Consider the following 24,879-nt stretch of genomic DNA (forward strand, 5'->3'; position numbering starts at 1 on the left):
CTAGACCATTGTTTATTTCAGATATTAGAAGCGTTTTGGGCTTGGACGGATACTATAGAAGTTTTGTTGAAGAATTTCGTCTATTGCTTCACTTTTGATTAGGTTGACCCAAAAGAAAGTGATGTTTCAATGGTCGGATGAATGTGAGAAAAATTTCAAAATATTGAAGGATCGTCTTACGTCGGCTCCTAGAAGCAAACGTTGCCCTATGGTGTTGATAGGTTTATTGTTTATTATGATCCATCACGTGTGGGTTTGGGTTGTGTTTTGATATAACATGGTAAGGTTATAGCATCTTCGTCTAGGCAAGTTAAAGTCCATCAACAGAATTATACAACCCTCAATCTAGAATTTGCGGCGGTTGTGTTTACATTAAAAATTTGGCGTTATTATATTTATGGGGTGCATGTATATATGTTTACCAACCATAAAAGCTTGCAATATGTGTTTAGCTTAAGGACTATGATATAGGTGTGTTATACCATCTGGATAAGGCGAATGTTGAAGTCAGTGCTCTTAGTCGGTTGTCCATGGATAGTGTTGCACATGTTGTGAAAGGTAAGAAGGAGTTGGTAAATGATGTCCACAGACTAGCACATTTAGGTGTGCATTTGGTGGATCCCAATGATCAGGGTTTTCTTGTATATAATGGCTCAAAATTGTATTTTGTGGTAGAGGTTCAAGCCAAACAAGGCCATGATCTAGTTTTGGTTGAATTAAAGAAGTCGGTTGCCAAAACATCCATTGAGGCTTTCTCCCAAGAGAGAGATGGGGTACTACGTTACCAAGGTCATTTTGGTTTTCCTAATGTTGATAGGTTAAGAGAGTTGGTATTAAATGAGGCCCACAATTCTCGATATTCAATCTATCCGGGATCCACCAAAATGTATTGTGATTTCAGAGAAGTGTATTGGTGGACTGGCATGAATAAGGACAAAGTGGAATTCATGGCTAAGTTTTCTAATTGTTAACAAGTAAATGTTGAGCATCAAAAACAAGGAGGTTTAGCTCAAGACACTGAAATTCCTACTTGAAAGTGGAAAGACGTGAATATGGACTTTGTGAAAGGTTTTTGTGGACCGAATGACTAAGTCGACACACTTTCTACCAGTTAAGACTTCTTATATTGCTGAAGACTATGCCAAGTAGTACATTTGCAAACTTGTGAAACTCCATGTTGTCTCTTTGTCAATTATATCATATAGAGTTACTCAATTCAATCCATATTTTTTGGAAATGGTTTAAAAAATGTCTTGGTATAAAATTTAAGCTAAGTACCTCTTTTCATCCTCAAATCAATGGACAAGCCAAAAGAACTATCCAAACTTTGGACGATATGTTAGGGGAATGTATGATTGATTTTAAAGGAGGTTGGCATGGGCATTTGTCATTGATTGAGTTTGCCTACAATAATAGTTATCACTCTAGCATCCAATGACTCATTTTGAAGCATTGTATGAAAGAAGATGTAGATCCCCGGTGGGATGGTTTGAAGTAGATGAGATGGCGTTGATTGGTCTCGATTTGGTAGTTGATTCTATAGAGAAAGTAAGGCTCATAAGGTAAGGATTGAAGATGGTTCAAAGTAATTAAAAATCCTATTTGGACATTAGAAGAAGAGAGCGTGAATTCAATGTGGATGATTGGGTGTATTTGAAGGTTTCACCTATGAAGGGTGTAATGCATTTTTGTAAGAAAGTGAAATTGAGTCCTAGATATGTAGGATCTTATAGAATATTGAAGCGTGTTCGCAAAGTGGCATATGAGTTAGATTTTACATTTGAGTTGGCTATGGTTTATTTGGTATTTTATGTGTCAATGTTGAGAAAATTTATGGGTGATCCAAGCTCTATTGTGCCATTGGAAATTTTGAACGTTGAAGAAAATTTGTCTTTTAAGGAGGTTCCAGTGGAAATCTTATACTAACAAGTCAAGAGTTTAAGGAACAAAGAGGTTGCATCCGTCAAAGTTTTGTGGAGTAATCAACAAGCAGAGAGTACTACTTGGGAAGAAGAAGCGGACACGATAGAGCGTTATCCGAATCTCTTTCCTTCTACTCAAGCCTAAGGTACTAAGTTGTTAATGATTGAGTCGATTAAACTCCTACATTTTAATTTTGTATGTCTTTCATATGCAAGAATGTTCATGAAGTTGGTTTTAAAGTACGATTTAAGTTAAGTTATAAAATCCCATGGTCCATGTTTTTCTATGTGTCATTGTATTCATGTTGGGTTGGTAGTCCTCATTCCATGTCCTTTCTATGCTAATTTAATGTCATTCGAGGATGAATCTTCCTAAAGAGGAGATATTGTAAGACCCCGGAAGTAAATGTAGAACCAAAGAAACATTTCCCAAAACATTCACTAACTTCATATTTACGAGTCTTCCTATGACTCCTAAGAATGAGTCGTAGAGGAAATGCTTAGGCGTTTCAGGAGAGGTTCTAAGACTTTACACGATGAGTCATAATGAAGACTTGTAAGCAAACATCAAAGGCTCAATAAATGGCCATGTTTTTAGACTTGCAGGAGGAGGGGACCTTAAGGGTCATAGACTTAAAGATGAGTTGTAGACACGACTCATAGTAAAACTTCAGAGGCCCAACTTTCAGGTCTTTTTCAGGACCTACAGGATGAGTCTTTAACCTACGACTCGTCACTACTTCTACGATTCATAGAGTGCCCTCATAAGGTTGTCTTGCCTTAATTAACTAAGGAATATTTTGGTTTTTTCTCTATATTTCATTATTGTATGTTGATGTTCTTGGGATTACATTCATTACAAAAATTAGTCCTAAATACTCCTAAAGCTTATTCGTTGTTTTCATTAACTCCCAAATAAATTTTAGACTTCTCTCCCAAGGTTCCTCCACAGTTCATCATATTTATCAAGCTTTGGTTAGGGTTCTTCAAAGATCAAATCTTCTTTCTAAAATTTGAGTTCAATTTCAATCAAGGTATGTGGGGATTTATCCATGACTTCCTTTTACCCATGGAGTCCCAAAGTTATCCTCAAAAATCTCATGAAATTTCATTATCTTTAAACTCTAATTTTGAAGAATTGTGTTGGGCTGTTTCAATTACGTTTTTAATCATTATCAGTGATCATCATAAGTATGTTTCTACATAAATTACATAATTTCAAATATAATTGTGAATGCCCTTGCATGAAGTTATTTTCAATATTGATATACATGAAGTATGATTATGGAGTTCAATGATTTCAAGTATTCTAATGGTTTTTCATCCAACTTTACTATGTCTATGAGTTTTACTCTAAATTCATGCATGAATTATTATCATGAACTACAATTATGCTCGGGTTATGAATTTAATGCCAGTTATGAAAAAGGTGACTTAGGATCCTTAATTGGTGACCTAGGAACCTAATGACATGAATTATGCAAGTATGAGATTGTAATGTTGAAAGGCGAATACTCACATTGCAAGTACGTTATGAAAAATGAGCTACTCTATGAATGTTAAACTTATGTACAAGTTTCATGATATATGTTAAATATGATCACTATATATGTATACCGTGGAGTTTGACTTACTATTGAATAATGACTTGGGATGAAGGCTCGATCTATGGGGTACATATATAAAGTCTCTTGTCTCATAACTACGTGCCACCATAGAATTGCTCTTTTTGCCCTAGATAGTGGATACACATATAGCATATGTACATGACCTACTTAGCGGGGTAGAGTCTACCTTGGTAAGTAGATTCTATTTTCTTCCATTGTATAAGGAGAAATCGGGATTCGATGTTATATCTCGCATGGTGTTATTGTCAGTTACAGTTCTATCCCACATATGTATGTTTTCTTATGTTCTTTCATGATTTCAAATATGCCATTTTAATTGTTTCCTCATTTAATTTACCTTATGTATGCAGAATGATATGTGAAGAAGCTTGGTTGGAGCCTTTCAGAATTTCGATTGCCATGTTACGACTAGGCCCTATGTCGCATCGTGACAACATCGTTGAGCAAGGATAGATATAATCAATTGTTGAGCATTTACTTTTTATCCTATTTTGTAACCAAATAAGGACTACTAGGTATATCTCTATCCTAGATAAGAATTAATCTAAGTTCTAACTTAGAATAAACACGCTCCTTGCATTCCACATTCCATCCCTCTATTCTTCTCTAGAATTCAAGATTGGACAATAAATATATTCTAACGATAGCCAAACATTAGAATAGTAATTCAAGAATACAAGAGTAATTTACATTATAATTAAATTTATCCACAAAATTAATGTTCAACTATCATTCGTAGATGCAGCCCAGAACAAGGTTCTTTAACTATTAATGTCTAAGAAAAAAGAAGAAGAAAAGAACCCCAGGTCAAACATTAATTGTAAGAACTGATTTTATGAAATCTTTATAGATGTAGGGAAAACCCCAAATAAAATAGATGATTGCAAAACAAATTGGGAAACCCAAAATATGAAAGAATTGGGTTCGCATGTTGATAGTGGGCCTCTTTCAATTTTTAGAGATGGCTTCAGCTACTACCACGTGGCAAGCTTGCTGTAGGTACATTATTTTTTTTCATTCTTCCATTGAATATATATTATATTAACTTCTTTCCATTAAGATGCCTACTTTATTTTTTTATATAATCTTCCATATTTAATTCATTTTAACTCTAAATTTCTACATCTTCACGTCACTTTCCAAAAAATACACTATTTATCAAAATCTATAAATTTTATACTCTAAAAGAAAAAAATAAACAATACTAAATATGAGGCAATAATGACTAAAATTATGTATTTTTGGCCTCACATCATTGGGATTTCCACCGACCTTTCAACGGTCCATGTTGAGGTCTACGGGTTGTGAACATGAATCGTAGGGTTGACTTGACTCGGTCCGTGAGGGATCATAATCATGGGACACTTCCACGGCTTGTGGTTCTCCCATGATCCGTAAACCCTTTCGTGAACCTTCACCAAATTTACTAAACTTTCCATTGCCCCACCACGGTGGCCTTCCATGATCTATAGTCCTCTATATGGCCTGTGAAGGGCTTTATGAACGGCCAAAAAGCTGTAGTTTTATTTTGAGATCCCCTTTAAACTTCCTTTTTTGACTTTCTAACTTCCGGGGGTCTTACAGGTTTGTAAGGCAGAAAGTAAAATCATAAATAACTATGAAAAAAGGTTAATAGAGATACCACCTAAAATAAAAACTATGATAGCCTCCATGACTAATATCTGACCTCATAATAATCAAATATGCATTGTATGCTAATGTATTCATATTTCATATATATATATATATATATATATATATATATATATATGTGTGCAAATGCATGACATACACAACCAAATTCTAGCAATGACAGTCTCTTTTGATTTCTAACCGGCATCATATTGCCAATCGGTGGTAATCTGTACAATATATATAATCCTCTAGGCAAATGGCTCCCTTCCCTCCAATTATAGATCGAAGTCAATGTATAACATTCCATGTATGATATTGTCTTTGAATGCGCATGGTAGGCCATGACTAGAGCTTAGCCACTTTTGGTTCATTGGTACTCTTGATCTCATAATATAATAATCACTTTTGTATAACATTCAAATGTCTTATAGAACCTCATAATGTTCTAAAGTAAACATGAACACTTAACTCAACTCTAGAAAGGTAACTTAAACCTGATGATGCTCATAAAGAGGATTGAGTGCTTAATGAATCTTATCGTTACTTCATTTAACCTTCATATGACCATTTAGATGTGAAAAATTCACAATTGACTCAAAGCTTTGACTCGACTTTAATTTTGAAAATTAATCATTTAGAAACTCAAAAGGAGACTGGCATGCCTTACTTGATTTACTATAAACGACTCCAGTTAGTTATAATATGATCCTGTTTAGAAACAAAGTTTTTTTACAAGTATATAACCAAAAGAATAGGGTAAAATATTTATTATGAATATAGTTTTTAAATAATATCTTTGTAGATACAACATAATAAATTTCCATCATTTCAGCCTAAATCTTAGGTCAATAACATTCTAATAAAATATATGGAATAAGAAACTCTATGAAAAATAACTTTAATAATTAAACATGTTTCACAATAGTACAAGCACAATAATGATATGATAAATTCAAGAAATAAGATCACATGACATCCAATGCCCTTCACATATGGTCTTCCTAGCAACAAAATAGTAAAAATGACTCATTCATTAATTTGTAATTTTTTTGAAATTGGTGCAATATGAAAAAGACAAATTTTGCCATTACATATGATATATATAATTGAATTTTTTTTAGTGATTGAATAGAATGTCAAAAATATTTTTCCACACCGTCACCTGAGCATGCGACATTACCAAACTAATTCCTAATGATACGTGAATGACAAAATTGTATGGAAGTATATGTACTATAGAATATTGCAGCAAATTAGAAAGAAACTAGTTTTGCTTTTTTTTTTGTATAAAAAAAATAAAAGAAGTTAAATATTAGTTACACCTACACCTTAACTTCTGCCACCAAATCTTCAACTAACTTGTTGTACACTCTTTCTACTTCTACGTGATAGTGAAGTGGCACACAAAGATAATTTTCCTCCCATTATGCATGTGCTTGGGTGTTGCGCAGATTCATGATAAAATACATATAACTTTTTCAATATATCATAACTAAAAATTTTTTTTGTACAAACCTATCACATATAATAATTACTTCTTGACACAAGTGATGTGTCTCCAAAAGATGACAGTCACAAATCCTAAAACATAGAATTATTGTAAGTTCTCAAGAGCATTTTGTTAGTTTGATATGCATTTTTCTTTCAGAGAAATTGAAGCGCGCTTGAGTAGAGGATTATTGAATTGGTTTATGTTGAAATTTGCTAGCATTTGGACTAAGATGGAATGGTGGTATTGAGAATAAAGCACCAAAAAAGCAAAAGTGCACAAGAGGTGTTGAAGTACTTGATTTCGTTGTGGTTTTGTGACAACTTGAAAGGAGAAAACAAGGAATGGACTTCACCATGACATGAAGAACCTTGCACAAGATTTAAAAGCTAAGGCATCATTTTTGGATCAAGGGTGCATACCACGAGACCCTTCAAGGGTCGTGATGCACACCAGTACCCACGAAGGGAACCACCTAGGAGAAGGAAGCAACAAAATGGCTAAGGCAACACACTACAAGGCCCTTCAAGGTCTACGGTGCATACCACACCCCGTGTGGGCAGTCGTACAACGACCAAGATCCAAGGCAAGAAGCAACATGGCTAGGGAAACTACCAAAGGCTTCACCACAAGGCGTGGTGCTCACCACTGGCCATGAAGGGTGCCGTAGTAGGATGGCTAGCCATAACTAGCCAAGGATAGGACAACAAAACACTGCCACGAGTCGTGGTACTCACCATTGGCCATGGTGTGTGCCGTCCTGCGACCATTTGAAACCCAAAAACTCAAGTTTTCCTAGTTTGTTTAGGTCTTGGTTTGAACTTATATAAATACATAACCTTGTTTCATATTTAGGGTACACTTTTCCTATTGTATTGAGGCTATAACACATGATTCAAAACATAAAATACACATCTGGAAAGATTAGAAGAAAGTGAGAATACTTTTTTCCTTTTGATCTTTGATTTGGTGTTTTTTAATCAAGGTATATTTTTCAATTGTGATTTTTATTTGAGGATATTTTTAAGCATTCAATACATCATTTATTCATATTTTATTGAGTTATTCATCATAATTATGCAAGGCTAATCTCACAACTAGGATTATGGGTACCATGACGATATAACTAGATAGGCAAATGTAGAATTAATTTTTGTGATTTATTTTTACATGTATTGTGATTTTGTTCATTCAAAAGTCTTTCTTAGTGAGTGAACGCATTGAGAAATTTCTCATATTCATTACTTTCTTGGAAGGAGGTAGTGATTAGAAAAAGTTTATCACAACAGAAATTCAGAGGAACAAAACTTCGTCTATGTTACTTGAGATCAGGAGGAGATAGTAATCTGAGATCCACGGTGAGGGTTGGTAAAGAATACATTTTGATATCGGGAGGAGATGAATAATATACTTCTACGAAGGACCGAGAGGTGAATTAGATGTTACCTAACTTGCTAGATTTTGCATGCAATACATTGATCGATATCATTAATACGAGAAGTCATGAGGATCATAACCCTAGCCTAGTCTTTATATTTTTTAGAAAATAACTCATGTCTACTTGTCACTACATTGTTACTGGTTCTTAAATCAAAACCAAACCCTAAGTTTTACTTTTTGCACTTATTTTTGGGAAATAGCAATTACAATTGAGATGGGTTAGATAATAGATTTGTTTCAACCTATTCACTGTGAGATTGACCCTGACTATTAGTTTGATAAATATGTTTCTAATGATCATATATATTTCATTCGAGAGGTATAATTGAGCGTTATCAAAAATAGAGTCGCTCTCGGGGAATACAACTTTGAAATATTCTACTAGTTGCTAATTCAGTTTTTTGTTCTATTTCCTAATTTTACTTTTTGTTTCTTATTTTTGTTTTTGAAGGTAAAAGATAGTGCATTCCAAATACCCACACTAAGTATGAACCACTTTTTTCCTATGATCCTAAACTGCAAAAGTCTATTAAAAAAATGAATGTGCAAGACCATGTGACGCAAAGGCTAAGAGAGCTTGCTGAAAATCATGTATGGGATGATGCTAGCAATAGGGATGAACTTAATAGAGAGGATGAAAACTTACCTCGTCAACCAGTATTGAGGGACAAAGATCAACAACCTATGAACTCTGTCTTATCTGATGATGATATTGATATACACGGCGTAGGAGCTATAGAAGCTATAGTCATCCCACCACTACCTCAAGGCATGAAGTTCACTATCACTGTCATGACCCAACTCTGTAGGCTGCGGCTGGGCAGAAAGTATTTGACGTATACCCTCTAAATATCACTAAGGACTATGTAAAAGAGAGTTTAGCAAATCTTAGACTTATACCAGTATGAAATATCCTATAGCAGTCTGAGCGTTAGTTATCTCAGAGCCTTTATTTTTATGAAAAAAAGCTTAGTCGAATCAATCATTATATAGTTATATAGAAGACTCGAGGAGTAGGAGTTTAACTACTTCAAAAGTCTTAACCTACGGAAGCGATTCAGAGTCCTGAAGTCATACTCAGAACCTAAGAGTGAAGTTGCCCCGAAACTTTCATCATCCATAGACTACATCTAAGACATGCCAAAAGAAAGAGAAATGATAGGCTTACATACCTATGTCAAAAACATACCAAGAGAAGCTTCACATACCTCTTATGAGTTACTCTTTATCCCATTCGCCTCACCGTCCTTTGAACCTATTCAATATGAAATAAATACAAATATCAACAACCCTTGACTATTAAGCAACTTAAATTATACACGAGTATTCACATAACTCATTTCCTCGCTCGTCTTCTCGACTAGTTCCTTAATTAGTTAAAGAGTTAATGGAAATCGGGCAGCACACCTCCCTTGTAATATGACCTATCCGAATTTCCAATCACACCCCTAATAACTACAGCCAACCAACAATAAAAACCTATAACATATATACAAGCAATTCACACCAACATTACACAATACAAACCCCAAACAACTCACTCAAAACTATCAAACCGTGAATTCTGGATAGCTTACTGTCTTGCATTGTTTCTTTATTTCGAATGGGTAATTGAGGGAAACTGTCACGACCCAACCCCGTAGGCCGCAACTGGGTTCCGACCTGGACCCTCTCATGCGTATTTATCAACTACACTTAAGTTGAACCGTGTGTGATGTGATACTATATACAAAAGCCCCAATAGTTTAAAACTTTTTCATGTACATGTAGCCTCTTTTATTTGTATCATATCATGAAAGGGCACGCGAGCCGACAAGGCTGCTATAACAAAAACATTCACAACATATCGAATAGGCAACATCGAAACTAACTCAAAAACAACCCACATATACATATGTCTACAGACCTCTAAGAATAGTAACAGCAACATATGGCGGGACAAGGCCCCCGCCGTACCCCTGAATGTACAAATATATACATTAAGTGACCAGCATCAAAATTTAGGCTCCAGAACAGTGAATCACTTCCGACACAGCTGAGAGGAACTCCTATGCTGATAGATCTCCAGAATAAACATCTGTACCTACGGGCATGAAACGCAGCCGCCCGAGAAAAAGGGGGGTCAGTACGATATATGTACTGAGTATGTAAAGCATAACACATCGTAATTGAGATCATAACTGAAATAGGGATGCAGGGGGCAAGTATAACATTTAACAAATTACTGTACCTGCACTTTAGGACACGTAATCTTATACATCATCATATACTCTGCCCGGCCCTCTAGTGAACTCGGTGTCATAATCATTACTTCATAATCACATATCATTGTATCATAATGCATTTCATATCATCATAGCATCGTATATGGTATCATCTTATCATGTATATCATCGTAGTATACCCGGTTCACTACGGGGCTCAAGGTCACAATATATTACTTTAATCTCATATGCATGCCTACATAAAGTATCCGTCCCTTTAGTGAGGGACTCGGAGAATGGAGTGGTGTACGTCTATAGCGTACCATCATAATATACATATGTACCTGGCCCTCTAAGAAGGGACTCGGTGTTCTTTCCTTATTTCACCATATATACTATCATATTACAGCCGGCCCGGGACTCGGTGAATAATCGTATCGTCATAACATATAACATATATCATACCTCACGTACGACATCGTCTCCTGGTGTGTGGAACTATACACATCCGGCCCGGGACGCGGTGAAAGAAGAAGTAACACTGTGCACGATAACATATCCCAGCCCATCATGGGACTCGAGGAAGGATGGGTTACAGTATGCACGAGTAGAGTAGTGAGAAACCATATGCAACTAAGTCATTATCTAAGACTCGATGAAACAGTCAAGTGAACCGTCACCTGAAGACTGGGGGAGAAATTATCCGAGGTATCCCTTTAGATGTCATTAGGGATTATATCAGTTGGGGCTTCAGGGATCACAATCATGCATCAAAATAATACCACATAGTTCATGCAATCAGAAATATAGTCTATGCAATCAGAAACACAATTTATCTAGTCAAAGACTCAACTCATGCAATCAACGGCATTTATCATTTCAGAGCCTCAAAAAAAGAGGAGCTGGTACCTCTACTTTCTATTCATTATATAGCAGGCTCGAGAATAGTAGTTTGACTACTTTCAGACTCTTAATGTTCAGGAGTGACTACAAGTCACGAGTTACAATCAGAGCTCATAAATGGAATTACCTCTAAACCTATATCATATACCATTTCACTTAAAGTTAAGCCATTCCAAAGGAAAGAAGAAATAGGCTTTACATGTACTAGTTTTCATCACATAGAAGACAAAAAGGCAATGACTCAGCTATTGCAGAAGTTCTAATACCAAGAAGTAAACAAGAGTCTCGACTCATACTCAGGGCTTTACGAATTGGATTGAATCCCAAATATCGTATACATATCATTCATAACTTATATCTAAGACATGCCAAAAGAAAAGAAGAATAGTTCTACATATTCATTCCAAAAACACGCCAAAGGAAAGCTTCACATACCTTGTATGGACTTCTTTTAATCACGTCCACATCATTGTCCTCGAAACCTATTTAACATGGAAGTAATGTAAGTATTAACAACCTTGGACTTTTCAGCAACTTAGACTACCCACGAGTATTCATAACATTCATCCCTTCGCTCGCCTTCTCGACTAGTTCCTTAACTAGTTAGGATGTTAACGAAAATCGGGCAGCACCTCCCCTATAATGTGCCCTATCCGAATTCCCAACCATGTACTTAGCACCTGAATCCAAACAAAAATGCAACCAGCAGCCCATACATATACATATTACGACCAAAATTACACAATATAAACCCCCGACAATTAACTCGAAACTAAGATACCAAAACTAGAGTCTTTAATCTTTCTTTCGCGAATTCTTTAATTGCAAAGCGGAGGGTGATGTGGATGAAAACAGCAGCTCCCACACCTCATTTATATAAATTTTAGACCCTGCAACACGCCACAACACATCCAGCAGCAGCCCCTACACGTACAACACCTTATTTCGACAATAACTTAACTATAGCGATTCCAAATTCGTTTATTCCGAACGCTGAACTTTTCAAACCTTTTCCCCAACTTCCAGCAGCTCCTAAGGTGTGTAACACACCATAATTTAACATCATAAACTTCAAATTAGAGGGGAAGAACTTACCATTCCCGAAATTGGCTAGAACTCGCCGAAATCGCGCCTCAGAATTGTTTTCACGTGCTGAATCGTTGTGGCAGCTTGCTGTCCAATTTTTGCAGCACCAAATCCTAATTTTGTACTAGTAATACTTCTATATCATTGTAGTATACGCTAATTAATTAATTTACGGAACGAAAAAGGGACTTACCTATTTTTTTCTCCCAAGTCGTCGAAATTTTCTCCTTAGCTCTTAGGGTTTGTTTTCTCACGTTGCTTCTGCAAATTTGTTAATGAACTGAAGTAATTAGGATACATATAAACTTATATAGGTGGTCCCAAGGGGTGACATGTGTCAGCCCCTAAGGATGACACGTGTCAAGCCATGATTGGCTACCGTGTCATGCTGCCAATTAGGGGCTGCCACGTGGCAGCGAGGTCCACCTCCCCCAAGCAGCTGCATCACCTACTTGACCCTAAGTAGGTGCATCAACTGCTTGCTTGAGGTGCTGCCACGTGTCCCTCCTCCATTGTCTTCCACGCGTTGTCTTTTTCCCTTCCTCGCGGGTTCGTAATCTCGTCTTACTTTAAGAGCTCATGTAATCCGAACTACGTAAGCTTGGTATATCCTTAAGCAACTTAAGTGTATAAGACTCTTAAATTAGTGTCTTACGTAGGTAAATTGAGTCCTACGACTCATTTCTTAGCCTCCAACTCTTTCCAGATTCTTATGACTCTGTCTCCAACCTCCCTTCTCGCGAGGTATCACAATCTTCTTTCTTTAGAGTTGTTTGATAGTGTCGTAGCTTATCCGGCTCATATGATAGTGTCTAAGGAACTTAAGAAGACGTTCCGAGCTCAAGAGTGCGGGGTGTAACATCTTCCCCCCCTTTAGAACATTCGTCCCCGAATGTTGAATAAAACTTTCCTTAAGACTTTATACGGATCATAGGGAGATGCCTTTCTACTGGAATGACATATATTTTCATCCAAGTAATTAATATACGAGTTCCAAGACTGGGGCTATCCGTAGACATCAGGAATAGGTACAGACACTTGTGTTTCATGTCCTTCTCAACCTCCCAGTTTATGTCTTCACGATTCTTATTCCGCCATAGTACCTTGACGAAAGTTATGTCCTTAGTTCGCAACCCATTTAATCTGCTAATCCCGAATGGAGATAGGTTGCCCCTCGTAGGATAACTCCCTGTTACATGGACCTCCTCCACGGGAAATATTCTGGGAGCGTTGTTCCCATTCTTACGGAGCATTGATCTGTGAAAACTGAATGTATTGTTTCAAATCGGACGGTAGGTCCCACTCATAGGCAGCTTTATCTATTCTAAAAATGCTCTGCGAAGGATCAATGTATCCCCTTCTTGCTGACTTTAGGCTACTAATCGATATCTTGTCCCGGAATAAGCTTTACTTCATCAATAATTTAGTGGATCACATCTGGGCCTGTCCCTTAATCGAAGGGCAAAATGTCATACTAAGATTCATCCGGGTTCATCAATCCCTTTCGAAATGATTTCCAGCAGTTAGCTGTAAATTGAACTTTTATATCTGAGATAATAGATGTGGGGACTCCGTGAAATCTTATTGTTTTCCTACTATGTCATTTTGCATAACCCTCAGCTGAATATGCCTTTCTAACTGGAGGGGAACAAGTTGATTCTGTCAGCCCATCTACCATAGCCCGTATGAACTCCCAGTTCCTTAGAATGCGAGGTCAGCTCGTACTATAATACATATTAACTGCTTTCCACCTCTGAGTCGGGGTTTCCATTCCCTGAGATAGGCTATCAGACTGTTGATGCTTCTTTTAACTTAAGCTATTGTACAACTCCTCTTAATCCAACGTGTAATACCTTAGGTATGCTATCTTTCTCTTTTACTCAGATCTTTTCTCCAGTTTTCTTACCATACATCATATTGTAATCCTTACATAAACGTGTGTACGGACATAGAGCAATCCAGAAAATTCCTTAGCGTTGCTATACTAGTGGCTTACCTCTTTTAGTCGAGGTCAAGGCTCCACTATGGATCTTGTCCTTAATACCTATTATATCTGAATAGTTCTGCCTCGAACCATCTTACACTTTTCCTGAATAGATTCTAATTATGGCCATCACATTGTTATTATTGACTTTCTTTTATCGAGTAATCATTTGACCTCGCTGTTAGTATGCCAATATTCATAGGTTGCACAACTATTCTTGTGCCATTTTCATGAGGTGCATTGTATTTCAGTCATAATCTTTTCTGCTCTTGGCTTATAATGTTCTATGTGTGTCGTTGTACTAACCCGCTTTTATAATCTCTTTTTGTCATACTTGTTTTGTTCTCTTTCTCACTTCCCAGGGGGTCACCTATCCCAGTGCTACTCTCATTCAAGCACGCTTAACTTCAGAGTTTTGACGGAATCCGGTGCATCAGTTTGGGTATGATCACTTCCATCCCTTATGGGGTCTCGTTTGACGTTTAAGCGTCCCCATTTACATGCGATAGCATCAGTTGATTTTCTTTTACGCTTGTACTTCTTTTGTCCACTTCCCCCCTTTTAGGGTGTACCTATGTCATTCTCAGTATATCTTCAACTATTTACACGCGAATGATTCTATTCCAACATATTTAACGGGTTGCACCATATCTACATCTTCTGTTAAATCATCCCCACGTTAGGTTGCCTTTCTAGGAAACCTTAGCATAATCGTAGGGTGCTGTAATATTTGGAATATCTCGAATCGAATCTCATCTAATGATTGATACTCGAGTAGTATCCGTAATGTAGTAGTGCACTCACAGCCACATTCCATTCATCCCAATAAGTAATTAGCGAGGGCTCATAATTGGTGCACATTCCCCCCTCGAGTGTACTTATACTTTAATGACTCATGTTTCGAGCTTCGTCATTATTCTAACTTTATTACAGTGGATACCACTAATCATTAGAGTGGAGTCACGTGTACGCCATACTTCTTTACGCCTCCTTAGCTTGCATTTTTGTCGTGTGCTTTAAGGCTCATTTCTAATCCTGCTTAAAACCATATCAATTTCGTGGTAGTAGGGGCCTTATCTTATTAATTTTTCATCATACTATACTTTCAATTTGTAGCTATCTTCTTAACACTTCATATCCATCACAATTCTTTATCCCTCGTACTCTTGTCTTAGTCATACCGTTACTTCCTTCAACCATAACTTGTCATAGTTTATCCCCATGTATCAATTCAGGAGAAGCCTCTCCATATCGTTTTATTCCTATCTATCAGTCTTTTATAAGTCATCTTCCTTGTCTTATAGCTCATTTCCAACTTCGTTCTACTATATCAATATCGATCTCCTAGTTTTTATTACCATTAATTCAGCAATTAACTCATTTCTCGAGGTCAGCCATACTTGTTTAGTCAAATCTCATCATTGTTGCGATAACCACGTTTCAAGACATACTATAGCCCTATAGCTCATTCTCTTTTTATTTCTACAAAAATTTGGGTAGAGTTTCCTCTGTATTTCTTACTATCTCAACACCTGCACGCAGAAAATGCCAACAATGCCTCACAGGGCCAACATCATATATATTCCTATCGTATTATATCGCAGCCACACAGGGCGCCCAATACTGATAGCCAACAGAGACATATATAACAAGGTGAAGCCTGGGTCTATTAATACATATACATCCTGAGAGGAGATTAATAATATACCTGGAACTACATTTGACGACACCTCCTTGTCCTGTCCACTAGCCAAAGCATTAATGCGGTTCGACGAGTTCCTAGAACTAGAAGGTCTGCCGCAGTCTCTACCATGGCCTACTGAGGTATGAATATCCTGCCTTTTAGGGCACGTAGCCAACGAAGAAGGAACTCCAATAATTGATCCAATAGGTTGAGCTGCATCCCTTAAATGTTTTCTGAATGGACACTCTCTCACCAAATGGCCTTGACGGCTGCAGGCGAAACAAGCACCTGTAGTAAGACGGCATTCCCCAAAGTGAGTCTTGCCACAGTGAGGACACTGGGGCAAAGGTGTCTTTGACTGACGCGAACCTTTTCTTAGTGGTGAACCCGAAACCCTAGAGCTTTGACCGACTCCTGAACATCCCGTATTATTGAATCTTCCACCTGGGGACTGAAGAGGCACCCTCCAAGCTGGTTGGGTAGGGTATCGACTATACTGGTAAGGCTGTCTGCCTTGAGGCTCCCCCGAATCACCAACCAAGTTAGCCTTCTTATGTTGGCCTCTACCGTAATCTTTATCGGTCTGGCGCTCACTGCATCTTCCCTTTATCCCCAGCCCATGCCTTTGAACCTGCCCTGCCATTAATCTGGTCAATAATTGAACTGCATCCCTCATTGCCCTGTCTTCTGGCCCTAGCTGTGGGGCTAGACACCTAGGTACTGGGGCCTCGGGGGCTACAACTACTGCTGCTCTAGGCTCCTCTGGGGGTGGCGGCGTAGTAGAGCTCGCCGACTAGAGCATGATTCTCGGCGTAGACTGGGCATGAGCCTTAATAATCCCCGAAGTCTGACGTGTTTCATCCGCTATTGACTTGCCCTTCTGAGAAACTGTCGCTTTCTTTGGAGGCATTGCTGCAAACATAATGGTACATTAGTGAGGGATCATCCTAATAACATAGCTCTACCGCACGATCTTAGTCCTAAAAGAAAGTAACATCCTAACTGTCCTGTAGCCTTCTGTCTATAGAAGTGGTGCACAACACACCAATAAATAAGACTCTACTAGAAACAGTCTGTAGACACTCCAAGGACGAACTGCTCTGATACCACTTCTATCACGACCCAACCCCGTAGGCCGCAATTAGGTTCCGACCTGGACTCTCTCATGCGTATTTATCAACTACACTTAAGTTGAACCGTGTGTGATGTGATACTATATACAAAAGCCCCAATAGTTTAAACCTTTTTCATGTACATGTAGCCTCTTTCATTTGTATCATATCATGAAAGGGCACGCGAGCCGACAAGGCTGCTATAACAAAAACATTCACAACATATTGAATAGGCAACATCGAAACTAACTCATAAACAACCCACATATACATATGTCTACAGACCTCTAAGAATAGTAACAGCAACATATGGCGGGACAAGGCCCCCGCCGTACCCCACAATGTACAAATACATACATTAAGTGACCAGCATCAAAATTTAGGCTCCAGAACAGTGAAGCACTTCCGACACAGCTGAGAGGAACTCCTATGCTGATGGATCTCCAGAATAAACATCTGTACCTGCGGGCATGAAACGCAGCCGCCCGAGAAAAGGGGGGTCAGTACGATATATGTACTGAGTATGTAAAGCATAACACATCGTAACTGAGATCATAACTGAAATAGGGATACAGGGGGCAAGTATAACATTTAACAAATTACTGTACCTGCACTTTAGGACACGTAATCCTATACATCATCATATAGTGTGCCCAGCCCTCTAGTGAACTCGATGTTATAATCATTACCTCATAATCACATATCATTGTGTCATAATGCATTTCATATCATCATAGCATCGTATACGGTATCATCTTATCATGTATATCATCGTAGTATACCCGGTTCACTACGGGGCTCAAGGTCACAATGTATTGCTTTAATCTCATATGCATACCTACATAAAGTATCCGTCCCTTTAGTGAGGGACTCGGTGAATGGAGTGGTGTACGTCTATAGCGTACCATCATAATATACATATGTACCCGGCCCTCTAAGGAGGGACTCGGTGTTCCTTCCTTATTTCACCACATATACTATCATATTACAGCAGGCCCGGGACTCGGTGAATAATGGTATCGTCATAACATATAACATATATCACACCTCACATACGACATCATCTCCTCATGCGTGGAACTATACACATCCGGCCCGGGATGCGGTGAAAGAAGCAGTAACACTGTGCACGATAACATATCCCGGCCCATCATGGGACTCGAGGAAGGATGGGTTACAGTATGCACGAGTAGAGTAGTGAGAAACCATATGCAACTAAGTTATTATCTAAGACTCGATGAAACAGTCAAGTGAACCGTCACCTGAACACTGGGGGAGTAATTATCCAAGGTATCCCTTTAGATGTCATTAGGGCTTATATCAGTTGGGGCTTCAGGGATCACAAACATGCATCAAAATAATGCCACATAGTTCATGCAATCAGAAACACAATTTATCTAGTCAAAGACTCAACTCATGCAATCAACGGCATTTATCATTTCAGAGCCTCAAAAAAAGAGGAGCTGGTACCTCTACTTTCTATTCATTATATAGCAGGCTCGAGAATAGTAGTTTGACTACTTTCAGACTCTTAATGTTCAGGAGTGACTACAAGTCACGAGTTACAATCAGAGCTCATAAATGGAATTACCTCTAAACCTATATCATATACCATTTCACTTAAAGTTAAGCCATTCCAAAGGAAAGAAGAAATAGGCTTTACATGTACTAGTTTTCATCACATAGAAGACAAAAAGGCAATGACTCAGCTATTGCAGAAGTTCTAATACCAAGAAGTAAATAAGAGTCTCGACTCATACTCAGGGCTTTACGAATTGGATTGAATCCCAAATATCGTATACATATCATTCATAACTTATATCTAAGACATGCCAAAAGAAAAGAAGAATAGTTCTACATATTCATTCCAAAAACACGCCAAAGGAAATCTTCACATACCTTGTATGGACTTCTCTTAATCACGTCCACATCATTGTCCTCGAAACCTATTTAACATGGAAGTAATGTAAGTATTAACAACCTTGGACTTTTCAGCAACTTAGACTACCCACGAGTATTCATAACATTCATCCCTTCGCTTGCCTTCTCGACTAGTTCCTTAACTAGTTAGGATGTTAACGAAAATCGGGCAGCACCTCCCCTATAATGTGCCCTATCCGAATTCCCAACCATGTCCTTAACACCTGCAGAAAACCAACAATTCAACCAGCAGCCCATACATATACATATTACGACCAAAATTACACAATATAAACCCCCAACAATTAACTCGAAACTAAGATACCAAAACTAGAGTCTTTAATCTTTCTTTCGCGAATTCTTTAATTGCAAAGAGGAGGGTCATGTGGCTGCAACCAGAAGCTCACACACCTCATTTAGATAACTTTTAGACCCTTCAACACACCACAACACAACAAGCAGCAGCCCCTACGCGTACAACACCTTATTTCGACAACAACTTAACTATAGCGATTCCAAATTCATTTATTCCGAACGCTGAACTTTTCAAACCTTTTCCCCAAATTCCAGCATCTCCTAAGGTGTGTAACACACCATAATTTAACATCATAAACTTCAAATTAGAGGGGAAGAACTTACCTTTCCCGAAATTGGCTAGAACTCGCCGAAATCACGCCTCAGAATTGTTTTCACGTGCTGAATCGTTGTGGCAGCTTGCTGTCCGATTTTTGCTGCAACAAATCCTAATTTTGTACTACTAATACTTCCATATCATTGTAGTATAGGCTAATTAATTAATTTACGGAACGAAAACGGGACTTACCTATTTTTTTCTCCCAAGTCGTCGAAAGTTTCTCCTTAGCTCTTAGGGTTTGTTTTCTCACGTTGCTGCTGGAAATTTGTTAATGAACTGAAGTAATTAGGATACATATCAACTTATATAGGTGGTCCCAAGGGGTGACATGTGTCAGCCCCTAAGGATGACACGTGTCAAGCCATGATTGGCTACCGTGTCATGCTGCCAATTAGGGGCTGCCACGTGGCAGCGAGGTCCACCTCCCCCAAGAAGCTGCATCACCTACTTGACCCTAAGTAGGTGCATCACCTGCTTGCTTGAGGTACTGCCACATGTCGCTCCTCCATTGTCTTCCACGCATCGTCTTTTTCCCTTCCTCGCGGGTTCGTAATCTCGTCTTACTTTAAGAGCTCATGTAATCCGAACTACGTAAGGTTGGTATATACTTAAGCAACTTAAGTGTATAAGACTCTTAACTTAGTGTCTTACGTAGGTAAATCGAGTCCTACGACTCATTTCTTAGCCTCCAACTCTTTCCGGATTCTTATGACTCTATCTCCAACCTCCCTTCTCGCGAGGTATCACAATCTTCTTTCCTTAGAGTTGTTTGATAGTGTCGTAGCTTATCCGGCTCACATGATAGTGTCTATGGAACTTAAGAAGACGTTCCGAGCTCAAGAGTGCGGGGTGTAACAGAAACAGGCTTTATGTCCTCCATGAAAGTTATATACATATTTCTTAGGGTCACATACAATTCCTAATCACCCCTACATCAATTCTGTACAAAACGATATGCCCAAAATACCATCAGCAATCCATGTAAGATGTCCAAAACCAAAATCTAGGTAGTACCTCCTCTATACTTCATCACCCTTTTTCGAGTAGATAACAGTAAAATTAGATTTTAAAGTATAAACAAAAGTTATAGACCTATGAAATATCTTTCCAAAATATATTGAATCACGTGAAACTAAGTTGAACACAAGAAGTTATACTAATATTACTAACAACAGTCCCATTCAAAAATGGGTTTGTTAACTAGCTCTTAACGTGTTCTCTCTTTGTTCTTTCAACTTTCTCTCAGGTTTCCAAGTGTAAGGCTGAAGTAATGACTGATTATTCATCCTAATACACATATATACACCTCCACATTTCCTAAGAACACCTTAGATAATTAATTCACGGAGAAAAATTAGAGAACTTACCTTAGTTCCTCCAAGCTGCCTCTCTTCTCTTCTTCACGTTTTCTCTCTTCTTATGGACTTGTTTTTGGCTGAAAAATGACTTATGCGTCATTAACACAAATATATATATTTCCTCAAGAGGTGACATGTGTCACCCGAATACATGCTGCCAATAAGGGGATGCAACATGGCGTGGGGTCCACCTCCCCCAAGCAGGTGGGTCACCTGCTTCCTTGAGGTGATGCTACATGTGACTCCTCCATAAGGTGCCACATGTCATCTTTTCCCCTTACTCATGGGTTTGTAATCTCATTCTATTTTAAGAAAATATATAATTTGTGCTACGTAAGCTTGGTATATCCTCAAGTAGCTCAGGTATGTAGGACTTCTAAGTTAGTAGCTTATGTAGGTAAGTCGAGTCCTACGACTCATCACTTGACCTCCAATTCCTTACGGATTCTTATGACTCTATTTACAAACTTCTCTACTATGGGGTATCACATTCTCTCTTCCTTAGAGTCATTTGATAGTGTCGTAGCGTATTCGACTTATATGATAATGTCTAAGGAACTTATAAGACAGTTTGAGTTTAAAAGTGTAGGGTGTAGCATCCTTCCGCCCTTTAGAACATTCGTTCCCGAATGTTAAACAAAACTTTCCTTAGCACCTTATGCAAATCGTTAGGGAGATTCTTTACTATTTCGATAACACATACTTCTACCCAAGTACTTAATATACGAGTTTTAGGGTTTGGAGTTACCTGTAGACATCGGGAATAAGTGTGAATACTTGTGTTTCATGTTCTTTTTAGATTTCCTGGTCCTCCTCTTTCTGGTTTTAGTTTTGCCCCAGTATCTTGACCGAAGGCACGTCTTTAGTCTACAATCTTCTAGTTTGCCGATCTAAGATGGCGATAGGTTGTTCCTCGCAGGATTCTATTTCCTGGACATCATCTATGGAATATACTCCGGGTGGCTCACCAGTACCTTTGCGAAACATCCTTATCAAATAGACTGGGAGTATAATTTTCCAATCAGATGGTAAGGTCAACTTACCGATAACTTTTCCCACCTTATGACCAATTTGACAAGATCTAATGTATTTTGGGTTAAGTTTACTTTTCTGGGTGACCCTATTATGAACATCCAATCATCAATTTGAACTTTGTATGTCGATGCCGATTATCTGTATATCATTTCTGTTGACTCTAGGCTTTTAGTCAATAGCTTGCTTAATCATGTCGGGGCCTTTTTAGCTTAGTCTTTCTAACATCGACCCATCCAAAAGGGGACTTACACGTCTTACTCTACCAGTCTTGTACGGGGCCATTGGGATACTAGAGTAGTAATTATTATTGTAGGTAACTTGATAAGTGATAGATAATCATCCCAGCTACCTTTGAAGTTAACAACACCAGCTCATGATATATCTTCTAATATTCAAGTGGTATGCTTTAGTCTGTTCATTAGGTTTGAGGGTAAAGTAGTGTACGAAGACTTATCTGTCTTCCCAGTTTCTTCGCGGACTGATCCTCGGTAGTTAACTGTAACTTGGGATCCTTCGTCTGGGATAATAGCTATGGAGACTCCGTAAGGTCCTACCACTCTTTTTCCCTATAATGTTACACCTTCTCGGCTAAGTAGGTAGCCTTTGATTGAAGGAGCATGGGCTAATATCGTTAATCCACAAGTAACATTCCCTTCAGAGTCATTTGGCGCTGGAGTGCGAAGTGAGTCTTGTAGCCCTGGTCATATTATGGGATTTTCGACTTCGCGTATTACTTCCTATCTTCTGTAAATTACATCAACTGGTACCCTTTCCTTTTTGGTTTTTCTTTTTGTTCCGCCCTAAGAGTTGGCTGCCAAGTGGTGTCGATATTCCCTCGCCCACTAGCCCGTATAGTCATTCTATGGTTTGCCTCTCATTAACTGGTACTATGTTGAAGGGTTATGGCATTCGAGTGCGTCATCAGTTAGCGATTAGCTAATCTTTTTTATCTTGCTTAAGTCCTTTTTACAATACCCTCAACATAACATATAGTACTCCAGGGACATAATCTCATATCGTTTCTCTGCCGCTAGTTCAGATTCTTCCATCTCGCGCGACCATACCCCCACTATCACACTAAATTCCACCAGAATTTAGAAGTTAAGAGTGCTTGGGCGAGAGAAATACTGGGATGGGTGACCTCCTTGGTAAGTCCTCATGTCGCGTTTCATGGTAATCCTTCCAATAATGTGTGGGGCACTCAACTTAGCCCAAGATTTATGTTAACGTCGTCTCACTAATCTTTGCGTGTTGCCTTGCCCTTTCCTCTGTTATCTTGCAACCGGTATAGGGGTAGATCTTTAGTTCCACTGCGACCATGTCCCTTTTTGGTCATTTTAGTTTAACTCCTCCTATTGTATTCACCCCTTTGTGCTTGCACCCATTCATTAGGGTTGGCTACTGAGTAGCGCTAAAGTTCATTCTTATAGTGACCTTTAGAGCCACTTGAGTTCTGTCTATCATTAGCTGGCATAGTTTTAAAGGAATTTGACATATAAGCTTGCCAATCCTATAGTAACCAGTTAGTCCTGTCCGTCTTATTTAAACCATTTTACAATTTTTCCTTACCCCCGCTTGTAACCTTCTTGACACATTCTCGTGTTATTCTTTACCTTTACGAGAATATGAGAAAGTGCAAGAAATACCTTGTCGCACCTCTTCTTATTTCCTTATTTACTCCTTTCTCATCTTATCTCCTACCATATGAGTCTTGCTATTTCTTTTTCTTGGTTATTTATCTATCAAAATATCATTTGCGACCAACTCTACAGCCAACATGTGGCTTTTGATCCAGCATGCTATCATTATCCTTCGTAGTATCCCTTGAGTTATTCGATGTCCTTTCATTGTTATATTCTTTTGCTTTTACACGTGCCCATCTTCTAGTGTTATATCGTTCAGGGTTTCGTCAAAACTTCTTAAGGCTATCTTATACACCATTCTGACTTCTATCCAATTACTAGTGGCTTCCAGATCTTTCTAACTTGGTTCAGCAAGGGATTTTATTGTAGTTTAAGCATCCATCTCAAATATGTTGCCATATCAATTGCCTCCATATTACCCTTGTAGTTTTCTCACTTGCTTCCCCCCTTTAGAGGGTATTTATACCTTTATCCGCTTATACCTTACTCTATGTCTCTATGCCTAGTTTCAAGTTCGTCCAGTCTCCTTCCCCAGTCTTCTTGGTACTGTATCATGTCCCCATCTTTCTGCATTCTTTTTGCCAACAGGATTATCCACATACGGAACCTTGGCTAAATCACAGAGTGACTGGAACCTTTCTGAGTAACCAATCATTACCTACAACTTTTGTGAAGACCATATTTTAATTTTCGGAGGTTAAGTAGGTCAAATAAATTAATTGTTGTAAGATAGGATGCCGTGATAGAATGGAGTATTTATAAAAGAAAAATCATATCTCACTGTAGGATTATCCAAATGGGTTGATTCTTGAACAATAAAAAATTAGACTTCCATATCTACAATTCTTATCAAGACACCAAATCCTAATAAGGAATTTATCATATTCAAATGCAGCTCCAAAGACGAGTATTATGTTAAAAAGAACTCATGACATCAATTGTCCTCCATTTAACATCACCCATGACATCACAATTTTCCATTAAATATTAATATTTTTTTCTTTATAATTATTTTATTTATTGTTAGGTCTCTCCTCCACGCCTATAAATACCTACCTTATTTCCTTATTTTATTCATCAAGCTTTCTCAAACAACTCATCTCTCTATACACTTCTTTACTCATTCTCAAATATAGTTTTAGTTCTTAGTAGTGAATAAATACTATTCCGGTGATTCATATACTCCGGGTAGTACACAAAAC

General features: G+C 38.1%; 1 pseudogene; it reads left to right on the top strand.

Moving 5' to 3' along the window:
• Positions 1-23,084: 23,084 nt before the first annotated feature.
• Positions 23,085-23,204, top strand: LOC129898021 (5S ribosomal RNA; annotated as a pseudogene).
• The last annotated feature ends 1,675 nt before the right edge of the window (positions 23,205-24,879 follow it).

The sequence above is a fragment of the Solanum dulcamara genome, chromosome 7, assembly GCF_947179165.1.
Source record: "Solanum dulcamara chromosome 7, daSolDulc1.2, whole genome shotgun sequence".
NCBI classification, from domain to species: Eukaryota; Viridiplantae; Streptophyta; class Magnoliopsida; order Solanales; family Solanaceae; genus Solanum; species Solanum dulcamara.